The following is a 19,262-nucleotide window of genomic DNA, read 5'->3' on the forward strand; positions in this document are numbered from 1 at the left end:
ACAATGAGGTATCACCTCAGCCCAGTTAGAATGGCTATCATCACAAGACAAATAGTAACAAGTGTTGGAGAGGCTGTGGAGAAAAAGGAACCCTCATACACTGTTGGTGGGAATGCAGACTGGTGCAGCCGCTATGGAAGGCAGTGTGGAGGTTCTTCAAAGAATTACGAATAGAATTGCCATATGACCCAGCAATCCCTCTCCTGGGTATCTACCCATAAAATCTGAAAACATTTATTCATAAAGACACGTGTGCTCCAATGTTCATTGCAGCTTTGTTTACGGTGGCCAAGACATGGAAACAACCAAAATGTCCTTCGATAGATGAATGGATAAAGAAGTTGTGGTATATATACAGTGGGATTTATGGATGATGTAATACAGAATTGTACACCTGAAATCTATGTAATTTCACCAGCAATTGTCACCCCAATAAATAAATAAAAAATTCCCTGCCAAAATCATACCAAATAAATGGCAGAAATTGACATTTGCGGTAGGTCTACATAGCTCCCCAAAATGTATTCACTATGCACAACTGCCTCGCGATTGTTTTTTTTTAAATTTAGTTTTATTTTTTTTAATTTATTAGGGTGACAATTGTTAGTAAAATTACATAGATTTCAGGTGTACAATTCTGTATTACATCATCTATAAATCCGATTGTGTGTTCACCACCCAGAGTCAGTTCTCCTTCCTTCATCATATATTTGATCCCCCTTACCCTCATCTCCCATCCCCCACCCCCCTTACCCTCTGGTAACCACTAAACTATTGGCTGTGTCTACGAGTTTTTGTTTCTCATTTGTTTGTCTTGTTCTTTTGTTGTTTTTGGTTTATATACCACATATCAGTGAAATCATAATGGTTCTCAGCTTTTTCTGTCTGACTTATTTCGCTTAGCATTATACTCTCAAGATCCATCCATGTTGTCACAAATGTTCCTATATCATCTTTTCTTACTTGGTTTTGGTGGTCAGGTTTGCAGGACCTTGGAGAGTGACAGCATGGACTGAGGTTGGAAAGTGGTGGTTTATTATACCAGAATCATCTAGTAGGCTTTTAAACATTATTCATGCTTCTCAGATTTATAAGATTTACCAAATAAATAAATATATCTTATCACAAGATTTTCTACAGTATCTGCCATCCTTACACTGTTCAGAAAACAAGTGTGATTCTTCATAATTAAATACTACGTAAAATGCCTAGGTAAAATGGTCTTCTCTTATTTAACTTACAGATAGCTTCAATCATCACGTTTTTTTCCCCCTCACTGTAATGGCATGGCTACATCAAGTTTTAGTATATATAAGATACATATCAAGGACATAATTTATTAGACAAGTACAACTCTTCAATTTCTTAACTTTTAAGATACATAATTGCTGTACTATGAAGACATAAATGGGGATTGTCACTTTTGTAATTAATTCTTTTTGTTTCATCCTTCTTACTAATTGAAAATAGGCTTTCAATATAGAATGCTTTGAAATTGGATGAAGAGACAGAATTGGAAATGAACTTAATTAACTACAAACTGTCCAAATCAATCAGAGTTTGACAGTGCCTCGGTAACACACAGAGTTCATAATTTACTTGAGATCTGCTGTAATGCATACACCATAAATTGCAGAGAAGCCATGCTCACTGTGCACAGAATTTACTACCAGACTATGAAGCTGCACTGGGAGAAAAGTGTTCCTTCAACACAGACTATTTTCAGAGGATATACTTTACATTTTCATTTAAGCAGCTAAACTTTTGAAAATAAGTGTTTTGCATTTTTGCCCCTACAGATTTTGGCATAGTATTAAAAAAAGAACAAAAAACTGTTTAAATGTGTTTCCAATTACTTAAGCGTTATAAGGGCCATGGTTATGTTTGCATGTTTTGGTAGCGTGTCAGTCTGCTTTGGGATATACTAAAGGTTACAGACATACCTCATTGTACTATAGTTTGCTTTATTGTGCTTCATAGAATTTGCATTTATTTTACAAATTGAAAGAAAGTCCCTCCACCAGAAAAAGATTACAACTCACTTTATTGTGGTGGTCTGGAACAGAATCCACAATATATCCGAGGTATGCCTGTATAAAGCAAAATTTCTGTCTATAAAATTCTGTTATCTCCCTTTTTATATTAAGAAAATAATTTCCTAGATATTCACAAAAGAGATAATATTTACTGATAATAAAATGGGTTAATCATATATGTTAATATTTAATGAAGTATCTTATATATCTGAAGTATCTTATATATCTGAAGTATATATATATTTGTCATTTTTGAGGAGAATGTGATAAAGGTTATGACCTTTATTATAGGTAATATACTTGGCTAGACCACATTACAGGACTATTTTGGCCAAAGATATCTGTAATTCATACCCAATAATCATCCTTCATAGGAAGATATCCTGAGCATATACTCAGTTTCCTGTATTTTCTAACTACTTAAAAAATATAACTAGCCACCATATTATCATCAATTTATTTCAATTCTTGACTATATAAAATGTTTAAAAGAGGGAGATAATAGCTATTGTATACCTGCAATATGCCAGTCATATAGACCCTACAAGGTTTTTGATCCCTATGCAAGAAATGTTGCAAATATTTGGTGAGTTACGGGAAAAATACATGAAGAGACAAATCAGCCATGATACACAAATGCTCATCTTTTCTCAGTGCATAATTTCTGGTTTCTGGAAGAAATAGTAGTTGGTTAAAATAATCCTTAATGGGCCATGAGGTGACCACAGAAATCTTATGTGGCTACGTTTTATCTCAGAACAAATGATTATCAAGGCAACAAATAAAGATGTTTGTTGCAACAAATGAAGATGTTACCATAATTAATCTATTTTTAGCCTCATGACAATCTGAGCAGTTTTGGGGTAGGAGTGAGTTCTGTGTTTGAGAGGCAGGGATCAACTTAGAAAATCTATTAGAAAGAATAGCAGTAAAGAAAGAATACACCATTGTGGGCGGAAACACATAAAACTTCCTCAGGCCTTTTGAAATTAAAGGAAAATATCTTATTCTAATCAACTTATCATTTCCTCATTTTTTAATATATACATTGTCTTCTTAGTGAACATAGAATTTACTAACAAGTGCAAAGGAAAAAGCATACCAGTTAATAGTTTGTTTTTTAATGGAAAATTTGATCAACTCAATTTTTCTATTTGGTGTAATAAAAAAAGAATTAGGATAATGGCAATAAAAGGAATTACAATATTTTTCCTATTTACAATCTTTTGAAAAAAAATTGTAATATTGAGCACTACTTGAACTGAACTGAGCCTTCAGATATAAATTTGGGCTTGATATACAGGAAAGTAACAGAGATACATGTATGATTCCAGAGTCTAAGACATGAGATGTTGCTGATTGGGGGAGGAATGTGCAACAAAACGTGGGAAAAATGTTCGATCACAATGTAAAATTTATAAAGAATAGAAGGGGAAACTATAAACCAAATAAAGTCAATAGTAGATGACTACTGAAAAGTAAAGAATGACCAGCAAATTAATAATGAATAATCATTATCATAGAGATCTTAAGTGCAAACTAAAATAATTTATATAAAATCTATACCGGGGTACCTAAAAAGTGTACACAAGAGGACACTTTGGTCAACGTTGCTCAAGCAATAGTTCACTGTAATCAGAAGTGTCTGGACGCTGATGGTAATTGCTTTGAGCACCTCTTGTAACTGCAGAAGTCAAACGTGACGTGTACTCATCTTTTGTTATTGGTATATATTGTTACAATTTTAATAGTTTTTTCCTTTCTTAAACTGTGTATACCTTTTTTTGGCACCCTCTGTATATTTCAGGTTCCTCCAATTATTTATATGAATATTGTTTTATGTAACTTACGTATAATTGATTTTGGAGACAAAAATATATTAGAAAAAGCACTTTAGAATATATAGGAAATGTGGGAAGTGGGGACATATTACAAGTAGAAAAGCAAGAATCTTTTTAGGTTCTAATTGATTTATTAATGACTTAAGCAAATTGTGGCCTCACATAAGTAAATACATATAGTCATAGGGACTCTTTCTGAAATGGCTTGAATAGGGCATCTAGGAAGTCACTGGCTTCTGGCTTCTGTGTTCCCCAGCATTCTTTTGTGTTTTTCATGTCATTTTTCAGCCAATAAATGGAAGCAAGATGGAGGCAGCATCTCCAACCCATGTGCTTTCTAGATCAAATTACTGGGTATAATTTCTAGCAGTGCCTTTGGTAAAAACAAAATCAAACAAAAAACTCTGACCGAACTTTAGCTCTGAGTGGGTCACATTTCTTTCCTGATCACCTGCTAAGACCAGACCATAGCCGTTTGCTGATGACTTCGATGAAGCAAGGCCCAACTCCAGCGCTGACATGGTGTCAGCCACAGCCAACTACAAACGTTCAGAGTAGAGGACGGTACCGTGTTTCCCTGAAAATAAGACCTAAGAAGGCCGGATAATCAACTCTAATGCGTCTTTTGGAGCAAAAATTAATATAAGACCCGGTCTTATATAAGAGCCAGTATTATATTATATTATATTATATTATATTATATTATATTATATTATATTATATTATATTATATTAATCATATCATATCATATACCATATCATACCCAGTATTATATTATATTATTATATTATATTATATATTGTATTATACCTGGTCTTATAGTAAAGTAAGACCGGGTCTTATATTAATTTTTGCTCCAAAAGATGCATTAGAGCTGATTGTCCAGCTAGGTCTTATTTTTAGGGAAACACGGTATCTTCTCAGAAAAAAATTGAGGGAACTTCTTACCTCTGGGGTGAGTGTGTTGATCATCAAAAACAACATCAACTTCAGGACTACTCAGGAAACGAGTGGCCTACAGTCCTCTTCAGTTGCAGCAAGTGGATTTGATAATACTCATAGAAGAAAATCTTATAGCTCTTTATTAATCAAATATTGTTGGAATAATTATTATGTTGTAGAAATAGCCATAACCTCAGGAAGATTACAGTCTGGTGAGATCAGTGTCGCATGGCTCACTTCCACAGCCATACCACAAATAACTACTTGTATGAAATTTTTCATATTCTGCTGTGTCTCATAATAGCAGATTAATCAATAAATAAGAAGTAAAAACAAAACAAAACAAAACAAAACAAAACAAAACAAAACAAAAAAAACACTCCGAGTATGAGGAAACTAATTTGTATATGTATCTTCAACTCCAACTAAAAAAATACAAAAAGATAAAAAGTGATACTAAATTATTTTTGTCTTATTTTGGAAATAATACATGTGTATTGTGATAAATTAAATGTATATAAAGGGTAACAAATAAAATATAAAAATATGTCAGCCATACCTGTACCCATTTCATCATCCCTCAGGTGAGAGAAGAGTGAGGTGTTAGAATTTTGTTATCCACTTTTCTGACCTCAGGATGTGTCATAAACTAAAGCATCAAATCTAACCCTTCACCATATTATTCAAGGGCTGACCAAATGGTCCTCAGATGCCTTTTCTAGCCTCATTGGTCCCTTTGATGATGATAGTCTCATTATGTAAAGTTTCCTTCCACCACAGCAGTCAGTTGGTAAAACTCAAACCATCCTTCAAGAATCAGTATAATTGACTCTGGGTGGGGAATACACAATGGGATTTATAGATGATGTAATATAGAAGTGTACACCTGAAATCTATGTAACTTTACTAAAAATCATCACCCCAATAAACTTTAATTAAAAAAAAAGAATCAGTATAATTGGTATTATTTTCTGTGCTCTGTATAATGCCTGTTACAATTTTATTATATCACTTCATGATTCTCCTATTTCAAGGGTATAAGAATATCATTTTTTCTGAACTGTAAGTTCTTTATTTCTTTTAGCTCTATTGAGATATAATAGACAAAATTGTAAGTTATTTAATGTGTACAAGATGGTAATTTGATACATGTATACATTATGAAAGGATTCCCCCTACTGCATTAATTAAAACATTCATCACTTCACATATTTACTTTTTTTTGAGAACATCTAAATTCTATTCTCTAAGCAAAGTTCAGTTATTCAATATAGTGTTGTCAACTATGGTCACCATGTTATACATTAGATCCTCAGACCTTTTCATCTTATAATTAGAAGTTTGTACCCTTTTACCAACCTTTCCCTATTTACCTGATCTCCAGTCGCTTGCAACCACTTTTCTACTCCATGTTTCTATGTGTTTGACATTTTCCCCCCAAGATTCCAAATATTAATAAGTGATGCAAGGCAGTATTTGTCTTTCTCTATGTGGTTTATTTCACTTAGTATAAAGCTCTCCGGGCTCATGCATGGTTGTCACAAATGGTACAATTTCCTTATTATTAAAGCTGAAGAAATTCTCTCTCTCTCTCTCTCTCTCTCTCTCTCTCTCTCTCTATGTTTATAGAAACATAATGTTTATAGAAAGATGAATATATATATATATATCACGTTTTCTTTATTCATCTTTCTATAAACATTATGTTTCCATGTCTTGGCTATTGTGAACAATGCTGCAACGAATATGGGAGTACAGATATTTATTTGAGATAATTTTTTTAAATATATATCCAGAAGTGGATTTGTTGGATCATATACTAGTTCTATTTTTAATTGCTTGAGGAACTTCCATACTCTTTTCTGTAGTGGTTGTACCAGTTTATGTTCACACCAATAGTGTACAAGTGTTGCCTTTTCTCTACATCCTTTTCAGCATTTTTTCAAATCTCTTTTTGATAATAGACATCCTAACAGGTGTGAGGTGATATGGTTTTGATTTGCATTTCCCCGATGGTTAGTGATGGTGAGAACTTTTTCATGCACCTGTTGGCCAATTGTTTGTCTTCTTTGGAAAAATGTGTATTTAGCTCCTTTGTCTGTTATTTAGTTGGGTCATTTGTATTTTGTTTTGTTTTGTTTGATGTTGAGTTGTATGAGTTCTTTATATAATTTTGATATTAGCACCTTATTAGATATGTGGTTTGCAAATATTTTCTCCCATTCCTAGGTTTCCTTTCATTTTGTTGATGGTTTTCTGTGCAGTGCAGAGGCTTTAGTTTGATGTAGCCCCATTGTTTATTTTTGCCTTGGTTACCTTTGCTTTTGATGTCAAAACCAAAAAAATAATTGTAAAGACTGATATCAAGGAAGATACGTCCTCTGTTTTCTTATAGGAGTTTTAAAATTTCAGGTCTCATGTTCAACTCTTCAATCCATTTTGAATTGTTTTTTGTATATGGCATAAGATAGTTCATGTGGCAGTTTTTTCAACTTTATTTATTGAAGAAACTGTCCTTTCCCCATTGTATATTCTTGCCTCCTTTGTTATAAACTGATTAACCATATATGTGTGTGTTTATTTATGGGCTTTCTGTTTTGTTCCGTTGACCTGCATGTTTGTTTTTATGCCAATGCTCTTCTGGTTATGCTAGCTTTGTAATATGGTTTGAAATCAGGAAGTGTGATACCTCAAATTTTGTTCTTCTCTTTCAAGATTGCTTTGACCATTCAGGCTTTTCTTTGGTGGTTCCATATAAATTTCAGAATTGTTTGTTGCATTTTTGTGAAAACTGCCATTGAATAGGGATTATGTTTAATCTGTAGATCACTTTGGGTAGTATGGACATTTTAATAATATTAATTCTTCCAATCTATAAATGTGGAATATCTTTTCATGTATTTGTGTCTTCAGTTTCTTTCACCAATGTCTATAGTATTCAGTGTTCAGGTCTTTCTCCTCCTTGGTTAAATTTATTCCTAGGTATTTTATTCTTTTTGATGCTATCGTCAATGGCACTGTTTTCTTAATTTCTCTTTCTGGTAGTTTGTTGGTTATATAGAAATGTGTATGATTTTTGCATATTGATTTTTTTTTTATCCTGCAACTTTACTGAAATAATTTACTGCATTCTAACAGTGGTGGCATGAGCTCTTTAATTATGTTTTTAACTCATTAATTTTTCTGTGCCTCTAAGGTAGGGGTCACCAAAACTATAGCTGACTGCAGAATTTGGCTCAATACCTGTGTTTGTAAATAAAGTTTTATTGTTACATATGTAGCATTCCAGTCATGATGCATTGTTTATGGCTACTATGATACAACAGCATTGTTGAGTCACTGTGAAAGAGATTGTATGTCTCAGGAAACAAAAATAGTTACTCTCTGGCTCTTCATAGAAAAGGTTTGCTGACCTCTGGTATAAAGTTTTGTACATCATGGGTGTCTCATAAATGCTTAATGAAATTTGCATGTGGATATACTTTAGCTGACACCACCCAAAAGTGCACCCTTAATTTGAAAAATTTAAGACCCAATTACTTTATCACCACAGTACCAAACCGTGTTGGACTGATGTCTGGTTTTTTTGGATATTTGATTTTGCAGGGCAGTTTGTTTTTAAGTAGTGGAGGTGAAATGGCAATAAAATAGATGACAGAATCATTTTTGCCATACCAGTTTATATTGGCATGAAGTTACCTCTTACTCCGTAGGCAAATGTTTTTAGAGGAAAAGTTTTATATACCATTTTATATAGATGCATCAAAAATGTTTTACTGTTTGCTGCCGTAACAATGAAAAATATGCTTTGGAAAAAAAATGCTTGTGCTGAGAAAAAATATTTCCAGAATGAAAATCTTCATTATGATTGGTTTGGTTACAGAAAGCATTTTGTTTGCCCCTGATACAGACCTTAAAGGTTCTCAAAATGCTTGTAGCCCAGATTTCAATGAGAAGACCATTTCTTCTTTGAAAGAGATAAAAACAACTATTCATGTAGTATTTCAACTACAAGAGGTGGCTGTATCTTGCAACTTTGGTTTTCAAATACAACCTCAAAAACATGTTTAAGAAAAATCTCTAGTTCCTGAACAATAGATTGCTAAACTAAAGAAGATTCTAACAAATTTTTACAGTTGAAGGACAAGTTTGCAGTTTGCCTTTAGAATTTTCAATTGCAGCTAATACTTACCTAAATCTGGCCATCAAACATTTGATTATTTGGAAAATATGCAACTCTAGTGTAATAAAAAGTATATAGGATTTGAGGACAGATTATAGTCATGTAAAATCCTACCATTTATTAGTATTTTGTTGTTTTCTTCATTGACTAGCTTAGCCAAGTCACAACTGCTCACAACCTCAATAAAATGTAAAACACAGAGATGACAGTAATTATTTCATGCTTTTGCTGAGGGGATTAAATAATACTCATAAAATGGCTAACAGATTTTGACTGATACAGAGAATTCACATAGATTGAAAAACTAAAGAACTGGGATCCAGTTAACTATCTAATAGGAACATTTTCAAGCATAATCCCAGTAATGACCAGATAGCCAGACTGTCTTTTCCCCTTTTATTTGAAGATCTCAAAGTCTCAGAAAGTATGAAATCTTTGACAATCATCTGTTGCCACCAAAATCATTAGGACTGGCCTTTTCTTGATAATTATTTAATAGTCATTGGAAATAGAGCCTAACAAATTAAGTTCTGATGATAGTGGGATACTGAAAAATGAAGACCCTTTGCCAATGTACTCTCTTAAAATTATCCTGCCTATCTTCAGAAGTTGACAACTTCCAAACTAAATCTTGAATAGCTATAACTTCAAGGAGAAGCAGCATTTCTTTTATGAACAAGCCCTTGAGTTAGTGAGGTTCTGTGCCTTCGTTTTATCTTTATACGTTTCTTATTATTCATTGGTTTCAATTAAGCTAGCTGGAGAAAGCCCTTGATTTGGTTCTTAATCATTCCACTTCAAAATGGTAACTTTGCTGGCCAAGCAGATTTTCTAGAATTCTCCCTTGACACCATAAACTAATTGGATATTTTAAATTTAAAATGAGAAATCATTAGAATTGCAATAAGGTAAAATTAGGAGTAGATCATACCAATGCAAGTACCTGAATGTGTCATGCTTCTGGGAAAGACTGGAACAAATGAAGATTTAAACCTTGACACTAAATGTAAAGTTTAGATTTTAGCATTGTACTTCAGCACTAAAGCACTAAAATGTGCTGGAAACACTGTCTATGAAATGACTTTTCACATATCTCGATTAGAGGTCAAACATGCCAGTGTTTCTAGATAGCAAATTAACTATGTTTTGGCTAGGTATGGGAAATGAATTATAAATCTCTGTTGAGTTCAACTGAGTAATTTCACTAGAAAAAACATGAATTTCACAGAGGTGAAAGCGAAACTACCTTTCCCTCTTAATCAGTGTAGACAGCCAGTTGGAAACATGGTGGCCTTAAATTTTCTCTTTTTTTTTTGTACTCAGCAATATATTAGTGCCTGAGTTATATGGATAAATGACTGGTTCTTCAAATCTTAAAAAATTCTCTTGTGAAAACAGTTTGTTAAGGTAAAAAAAAGTGTTTCTTTTTTAATTTAAATATTTGTGCTTCTCCAAAGAGTATAATTTATACAGGTTTGAAGTTAATCTACCAAAAATTGTAAATTAACACTTAATACTCAATGTTAGGCTAGTTGATGTGATATGTGTTTATGCAAGGCGAGATTTTGTTTGGACAAATAAGTTAAGCAAACATGAAAAACAGATAAATGAAAGTTTAACATAAATTGTTCTAGTTTTTGGAATAATCTTTTACTGTGATAAAAGTGAGTTCTAATGACTGGGAACTGGAAAAAATATGAATAGCGCTTCAGTGAGGTAAGATTTCAAAGGTGGGCAAATGTTTTAAAAGGCAGAGTACAGCTATGTTTATAGAGGACTAGTTTTAAGTTAAATGTTCAGCATGACCAAAGGAGACAGACAGTCTGGGGGAAGGAAGAAAACTGTCTAGAGTCAAGTTGTTAGTCAGGGAAACATGAAAATGGTACCAAGAAAGATGGGGGATGTAATAGAAAAAGTTCAAAAAGTGGGCCCTTAACAGTGTGGGACCAGCTAACCATTCTTAGTTATTTATCAAGGGAATGACATAATGTTTGCTTGCTTTTTAATTAATTTCTATATTGAGGTAGCATTGGTTAATAACGTTATATAAATGTCAGGTGTTCATCATTATAATCTGATGTCTGTATACTGTATTGCATGCTTACCAAAAGAGTCTAATTTCCATCCGTTATGATATATTTGACACCTTTTACTAACTATGCCCTCCCATATCCTCTTTCCCCTCTGGTAACCACCATTCTGTTGTCTGTATCTATGAGTTTGTTTTTGTTTTGTTTTGTTAGTTCATTTGTTACCTTTTTTGTTTTACATTCTACAAATGAGTGAAAACATGGTTTCTGTCCTTTTCTGTCTGACTTATTTCACTAAGCATAATACCCTCAAGATCCTACCATGTTGCTGTAAATGGCAATGTTTCATTTTTTTATGGTTGATTAGTATTCCGGTGTGTGTGTGTGTGTGTTCATACACCAATAGACACTTAGGTTAACATGTCTTCACTATTGCAAATAATGTTGCAAGGAACATAGGGGTGAATATATCTTTTCAAATTAGTGTTTTCATTTTCTTCAGATAAATACTCAGAAGTGGAACTGCTAGATCATATGGTAGTTCTAGTCTTATTTTTTTAAGCAACTTCCATCCTGTTTTCCACAGTGAGGGCACCAATTTACATTCCCACTAACAGTGTATAAGGATTCCCTTTTCTCCGTATTCTCTCCAACACTTAATACTTGTTTTCTTTTTAATAATAGCTGTTCTAACAGGTGTAAGATGATATCTCACTGTGGTTTCTGTTTGCATTTCCTTAATAATTAGTAAGGTTGAACATCTTTTAATATGCCCACTAGCCATCAGTATGTCTTCCTTGGAAAAATGTCTGTTCATATCCTTGGCCAATTTTTTAATTGGGTTGTTTTGTTTTGTTGTTGTTGAGTTTTATGAGTTATTTATGCATTTTGGATATTAATCCTTTATCAGAATTATACTTTGCAAATATCTGCTCCCATTATTTTGGTTGCCTTTTTGTTTTGTTGATCGTTTTCTGTGGTGTGCAGAAGCTTTTTAGTTTAATGATAATTTGTTTTTGTTTCTCTTGCATTTGGAGTCAAATAAACAAAAACACCACTGAGACTGATGTCCGGAAGCTTAGTGGCTATGTTCGCTTCTATGTAGTTTGTTTCAGGTCTTATCATATTCAAGTTTTAATCCCTAAATCTAAGTTTTACAATGATACAAAGGATAGCAAGATACTTGAACTTTTAAGGACAAGAAATCTGCAGGACAAGCACTCTGCTCGTGTAGCACAGTTTAATAAATTCCAATTTATGTAAAGATTTCTTATAACAGTGATATAATTTAATAGGGCTCTACATGTGGTAAATAATTTGCAAAGATGACTGCAAAACTTTCTTTCCGTATACATGCTCCTTTATAGAGCAACTTTCCCCTTTTCCTCTCAAGAAGTAGAGTCTCTGCTCTCTTCCTTCCAACCTGAATGGGCTCTGTAACTTGGCTTTGAACAACGGGATGACAAAGAAGTGATGCAGAGGGACTTCCAAAGGTATGCCTTCAGAAGCTTCCATTTTTGCTGTTTTGGAGTCCTGAAAATAACTCCCTGTTGCTTTAAGGCACTGTGTTTTAGGATGATTTGTTATTCGGCAAAATAAAACTGATATACTATAGCACATGATCTATATGTGAGGCAAGTGTACAAACATACATGGAATCAGTAAAAATATACCTAAGTTCTGAATGATTTACATACAAATTTTCCTTATGAAAAGCCTTAATTCTCTCATCAACAGAATGATCAATTTCTTCCTAGAGTACTCTCCATAAAATTTTTCATTGCAGCTTTATAGTGCATAGTATGTTACATTTCATTGAGGAAATACTAGTTATGACTTATTTACCCCCAAAATCCTATGCCATGTTGCCTTTCTCCGTTATTCAATTTTTTAAGATGCTTAAACTTAAATATAGTTATATTCATATTTCTGGCGTTTCCATCTAGAGTTTAGATCTTCAAGGAGAAAATTCTGTACTCTAAAATTCTCTGCTGGAGGACAGCAGATTTCCGCTTGTAGTGGTCACTTTGTTAAAAGGGATGGCATGAATTCTTTGGTCCATATGTGAAGCAACTGTATAAACATAAATGGACCATTAAATCAGTGAGGAGATCAATACAGAGTGGAAAAGGGTCACACACATGCAAAGTCACAAATGGTTACTACCACAGTTCCTTTCTTTCTGATTGCACAGCTCTAGTTTACCCAAGAGGATTAGGGATTAGAAAGAGAACATGATGTGACGCAGGAAAAAGAAATGAGGTCTCCTCTTATTGAGGTTAGTTTTCCTTTCTTGTGTATGTTTTGTATCAGATATAGCCCAATGCCAGCTCATCTGGATATATGAGATTGTCCTGTGTGCATTTTATGTGTGTTCTATTTCTGGTATTTGATTATAATGGAGTGACCCTTGTATCTCTCTTATAATTCTATGCATTGTGTGACCTTTGCTATATTTAGCACTCGTTTAATAAATGTCCCCAAATAATTGGCTTAGGTGTGTTGGCAAGTGTAATAAAATGTTATGTTCAGGGAATATTACCCAAAATTTTAACTGTACATTTTGAAAGAATCAAAATAGCAATAAAATGTTTTCAATTCTAGTGTACCATATTTTATTGTTCATGTCTGTTTTGTAACTGAAGAAGATTTATGTATATGTAAATCTACTTAAACTGTTTTTTAAAGCATTTAAAAACAATATTATGGATGAAAAATGCTCACTTTTTAAAACTTAGAGCAAGTATATTTAGGTAAAATTACAATTGCTATTTAGCTAACATACACTATGTAATGTTGTAGAATCTATACATGTCTATTAATTTAAGATGATTTGACGGAACAACTTTATAAGCAAAGTCACAGTATGTATGGGAAAGAAATTTTACAAACTATGATTTTGAAATAACACACAATTATTTTTGTTGCTGGCTTCTTTTATGTGAGGTTGCACTTCTGGGCAGCCTCCCTGCAATGTTTTATCCAATCCTACTGAAAACAATCTTTATTTTGGGCTTCAGTGGCCTACTTAGGGCCTACGATATGCTTGCTCTGTTATGTAATCTCTGAGGTGAAAATAAAATGTGTACACTTCATCCCAGTATAGCTAAAATGGATACAGTGAGGCATTTTATAACAAGATTTTACTATCCATATTCTTCATCAAAAGTTATTTCAACGTGTAGAAAACACCAGAAGTGGTTGTGTGTTAAAAACAAACAAACAAAAACAACAACAACAACAACACAAAACATCTCTTCCTATATGGAGGAGAGAGGTGGGTGTCGGTATCTACTCCATATTGTCTTGGTAACTCATGGTACCTGATTGAGGCTACAGAAGAAGTCAGATTGCACGTATATGTTATTCCATTTCCATGGTCATGGATATTGGGTCTGTGACAGGTCCATGAAACAAGGATAGTCAGTGAAAGCTTCCCTGAAATTTGTTAGATGAAGTCAAAGAAAGGAGGGTTCTCTTCTTTTGGGATCACAAACTATCACTGCTGCTGGACATCTTTAATGGCACATGGGGAAACCTGGCTAGAATGGAGTCCCTATACATGGAGAACCAGCCAACAGAAAGAGCCCAAATGGCATTGCTTGAGGCATTTTAATCTTCCTCATGTAAAGCCAGCTCCATCTACCCATGGACTTCCTAGATACGGAAGCCAACAAATTCCTTTTTTGATTAAAATTGAGCCTCTGTAGTACAGTGCTCAACTCCTCAAAACGAGTTAGCATAACTCAGATACCTTTTCATTCAAAGTCATTCTTTATCTCTTTATGGAGATCAGAAAGATTAGATACTAAAACATTTATCTTGTTTGAGTCAGTCATGTATCTGAGGGTCAGTCCTTGGAGGATATGGCTTGCAAAATTCTGGGGAGAAATCAGGCAGTAATGCAGTAAAGCTAAATGGACTCAGGAGAATCAGGTGGGCATTTGTATTCTGAAATTATTCATCCTTATAAGTCCATTGATACAGTCAATTGTCAATTTTACCTGTTACCATGAGACATCAGTCCTTTGTGACTTCGTGAGAATGTAGTTCAGTGGGGCATCTCTTTAAGATTTATATTTGGGTACTTCATTATATGACAGCATTCTATAATGAGGTCTATCTGAAATGTCTGTGGTTACATCTCTTTGGATAGAGAACTCAAAAAACTTCCTATTGGAAACTTTTCTTGCAAGTACCAAGTTTACGTTAGAGCTCCAACGTATTGTTTAGAATCCATTACATGAGGGGGGAATGAACTATTTTAAAGGATTTGTGGGATTTAACCTGTATTACCAAATATATAGTCATTTTCTGAGGGTGGCTTTAAAAACAGCCAAGCTTTCCAAAAAGAGTACTTTGAAAAGATTGGAGAAGATTCAATAAATATATACATTGATGTGACTCCAAAAAATGCTAGACAACGTAGCTGACAAAGACTCTGTTTTCAATGGGCTTCTGTAATACTCCATGCCTTTATAATGGGAATTGTTTTCAGAAAGTACACAAATGACAGCCTTGGCTGTTATCTGTCAGTTTTATATTTAAAGGCTTAACTTTTGCACACCACATATGCTTTAGGTATTTTACTCTTTTCATAATTTATTAACTATTTTGTTTCTACACTGCTACCTCGAGTGAATTTGAGAAGTTACAATTCTCCAGCCCATGTTGGAGGCTTGCCAAATTGTATTAATGTGACATGGATGGGATCCCTGTTTCTTTTGCAACATTTGATGGTGGCAAGTTCTAAGTACCACGTGTCACATAAAATGGATGACAGTAGGGTGGTATCTAGATATCGAAACACAAATAAGAAGAATGGAACTGAAGAATCTATAATAAGTTATTCCAGGTGGTGATTCCAGAAGCAGGCAGTTCTGTGTAAAAACAGCACCAATTAATGACAGATGGAAAAAAAAAAATAGAGAAAAGTTCCTTTGGCACATCTGACAACCTAAGTCAACAGGGCTATAAAAATCTTGAGTATTTAAATACGCATAATGAATTTAAATTTTTTTCTAATACACTTAGAATGCTTTAAACTAACTTTTTCAGAACAAAGAATTTACGTGCTATGTAAAGTACTCTTCTATACTTTGAAGGCCAATTCATTGGTTCAGGATCTTATCCAAGGGTTAGAGTTTGTGCTATGGAGTGAGATAAAGATAAGTTTAAATTGCCAGAGAGTTAAACACATAGTGTGGTAGAAGAAAACTCCAGCAGTGATCAGGTTTATCTATTTGTTAAAATATACTTGTAATATATTTTCCATGGTTAATAGTTGCAGCAGTGAACAGTGTACAAGGTTATGATAGCTTATAAAAATGACAGCAACAACACACCTACTGTATCCCCAGGTAGAACTCATGAGCATTGCTTATCCTTTAGGATTGAACCCCATCTGAACAAACTTAAGAGCACAGAGGCAAATGAACTATACATCTACGTTGTCAGACCTCACTATACAGAGGAAAACCCTGGGTTACTATCTGATCATTTATCTGTATTGCTTTACTAATTCACACGAGTAGAGTATTGTGGTACTCCTCTAGCCAGTTTAAAAGAATTTCACATATAGATATGTTGCTTAAGCTTAATTTGCAAACAGATGCTCAAGCATTATGACCTGTCTAGCAGAAGAAATGGCAACGATGCCTTTGGAGGACGACTGCAAACCTCAGAACATTCAACATGCTCTCCCCTCGCTTTGAATCAAGCCAATTTTATTTCAAAGGCTGTTCTCAACATAAAGTCAAACAGAATGAAAAATAACAACCATCACCATCAATGCCTTGTCCCCTTCTCATATCTCCTTGGCCTACATGTGACAGACATCACTTTTGCTCACATCCCATTCATGGAAAGTAGTCACAGGTCCCCAACTTAATCATAGAGGAGGTTGGGAAATGCAGTCAATCTTCCTATGTGTCTAGGAGTAGGAAACAGGATGACACAGGTCTAGCCAGATTCTGCAACATTGTATATTAGAGAATGACTCTATCATCCTGTTACACCAATATTCTCGGAGATAATCTTTTTATTCTTTCCATTTCAGAAAGAAGTCTCTGTAAGAAATTGTTTATTGAAGCTCATTAAACTGGCTAGTAATTTCACTAGGAAGTTTTTGTTTGGGTATTTCTGATTTACAGTTATTTATTATTAGGATAAGGTCACATAGTCTTAAACTAAGCATCGTTCTACATATCATTCTTTACATACCTCTGTTCTCAGTTTGAGCCCCATACCTCATTGGATAGTGATGGTTTTCTCAGATTTGTTATAAGATGTGATTTAATGCAGGGTCAGTTCATCTCTATCTCAAAGGTTTCTCAGACTGGAATATTCAAAATACAAGGCAAATATTTCTAAGCAATCATGAGTCCTCCCTTTGCTCTTCAACTTATTTAATAAGATACATCACTTCAGAATTCTTGAGGAACATCGTGCATCCTCACTAAGAAGTTTCCTTAAAGGGAGGTTGTAAAATTTTACCTATTGCTTCAGATGGAAATCTTGCTAAAATTGTATTTTGGTCCCCTCTTCCTTTCTCCAGTTTAATTCACAGCATACTCTAACAATCTCTGCTTCTCTGCGTCTTCAGTCTCTTAATCCCTTTGGTGGTCTCCCTCTTCACCTCTCTTCCTTCAGTCCTTTCCCCAACAATACTCAAGCACCGTGCTTCTGACAGATGAACCACCTGCACATTTTTCTTTTATCATTAAACAACATTTAGCCAACTAATTTTACAGCTATTGAACAAGCTATTACAGAAAAAAGTATGTTGTAGCTTCACTGAAATAAATTGCCTTTGCAAGTAAAAATTTCACTGTGCAAGGTGTTAAATGTATTATCGCATAGCACACTCTAAAGTGTAAAATTTGTTTCATCTCATTTCTTATGATACCATCTTGCAAAATATGCTTGTAAATATTTTCCTATGAGGTATTTCCACCACTCCCAAAGGGCACTCTTATTTTAGCCAGTATCACTGCTTTATACTGTTGACCTTTCAGTAACACCTATTATGGATGCTTTTTTTCCTCCAAGATTAAGTTCATTAAAAAACAACTGTTTATACATGCACATAAATTGTTTTTATGTTATCTTGCTCACTAAAAATTTGCACAAGCTGTTTTTCTTGTTTTTGGAATTTCTTAGATTACTGCCCATATTTTATATTTCAGAGAAAACAGAGTCCTGTTAATTTTTCAATATTTAAAATGTTTTTCTTTCACTGATGATTTATAACTGATTTGAAAAATATGTTCAATTGTTTATGCCTTCTGTATTTTAACAGGGTTATGAGTTTCTTATCTGAACCAGTGTATATTGATATACTTACTGCCTGTTTTTATAATAACAAATGATTACAATTTATAACCCTTCAAATACCTCTTGAGCTTGTAGAATTTCTTTCATATAATCAGTGATAATATAAATACTTTTAATAAGAATCAGAATACTAAGAAAAATATTCTTATAATTCTCATAATAAGAATACTTTTAATACCATCTTTACTCTAAAAAGTTGAAATAAAATGAAAGGAGCAAGACTGCATACCAAGGGGTTAAATTTATTTATTTTTTTATGTATCTCTGAATTGAATAACAACTGAAATATGGACCACCAAAAATGTGCTGTGCATTGACCCGGACTTAGAAACTTTTAATGACAGCATGACATGTATCTGTTTGTGGGTGAAATAAAAGCTGCTTATAACAGTCACCTCCTTTTTTATCCTCCATATCTATACCTGTGTTCTGAATCTGGCAGAGGATACAATGGGGTGGGTCTGGTTAACTCGAGAAGCAGGGATGGAATGGGAATTGGCAGTGGGTAGCTCACTACATAGTGATCTCTGGTATGAAACTCTGGTTAAAGAAAGATTTTCAAAAACACACACCTACAAGGTATTTTAAATAACTATTATAAATATCAGAAACAAATATTAATTATGAATTGAACCATTCATATACATTCAGTCTTTCAGATTGTTGCACAACAGACTAAAAGTAGCCAGTTCTATTTTTTTTTTTTTTTTAAGTACTCTGTGACTTTAATGATCCCACTTTCCTTTCTTGACTTTCTGTGATCACAAAAACATCTATGGTAACCAAGGGAGGATGGAGTAAGAAGCTCCTTAATTCACCAGCCCTCAACCAAACATCTGGGAAACATCTCTTTCACAGTAAGGGATTAATTCTAGCAATCACAACTCACGAGCA

Source organism: Rhinolophus sinicus, linkage group LG10 (assembly GCF_036562045.2).
Source record: "Rhinolophus sinicus isolate RSC01 linkage group LG10, ASM3656204v1, whole genome shotgun sequence".
Taxonomy (NCBI): Eukaryota; Metazoa; Chordata; class Mammalia; order Chiroptera; family Rhinolophidae; genus Rhinolophus; species Rhinolophus sinicus.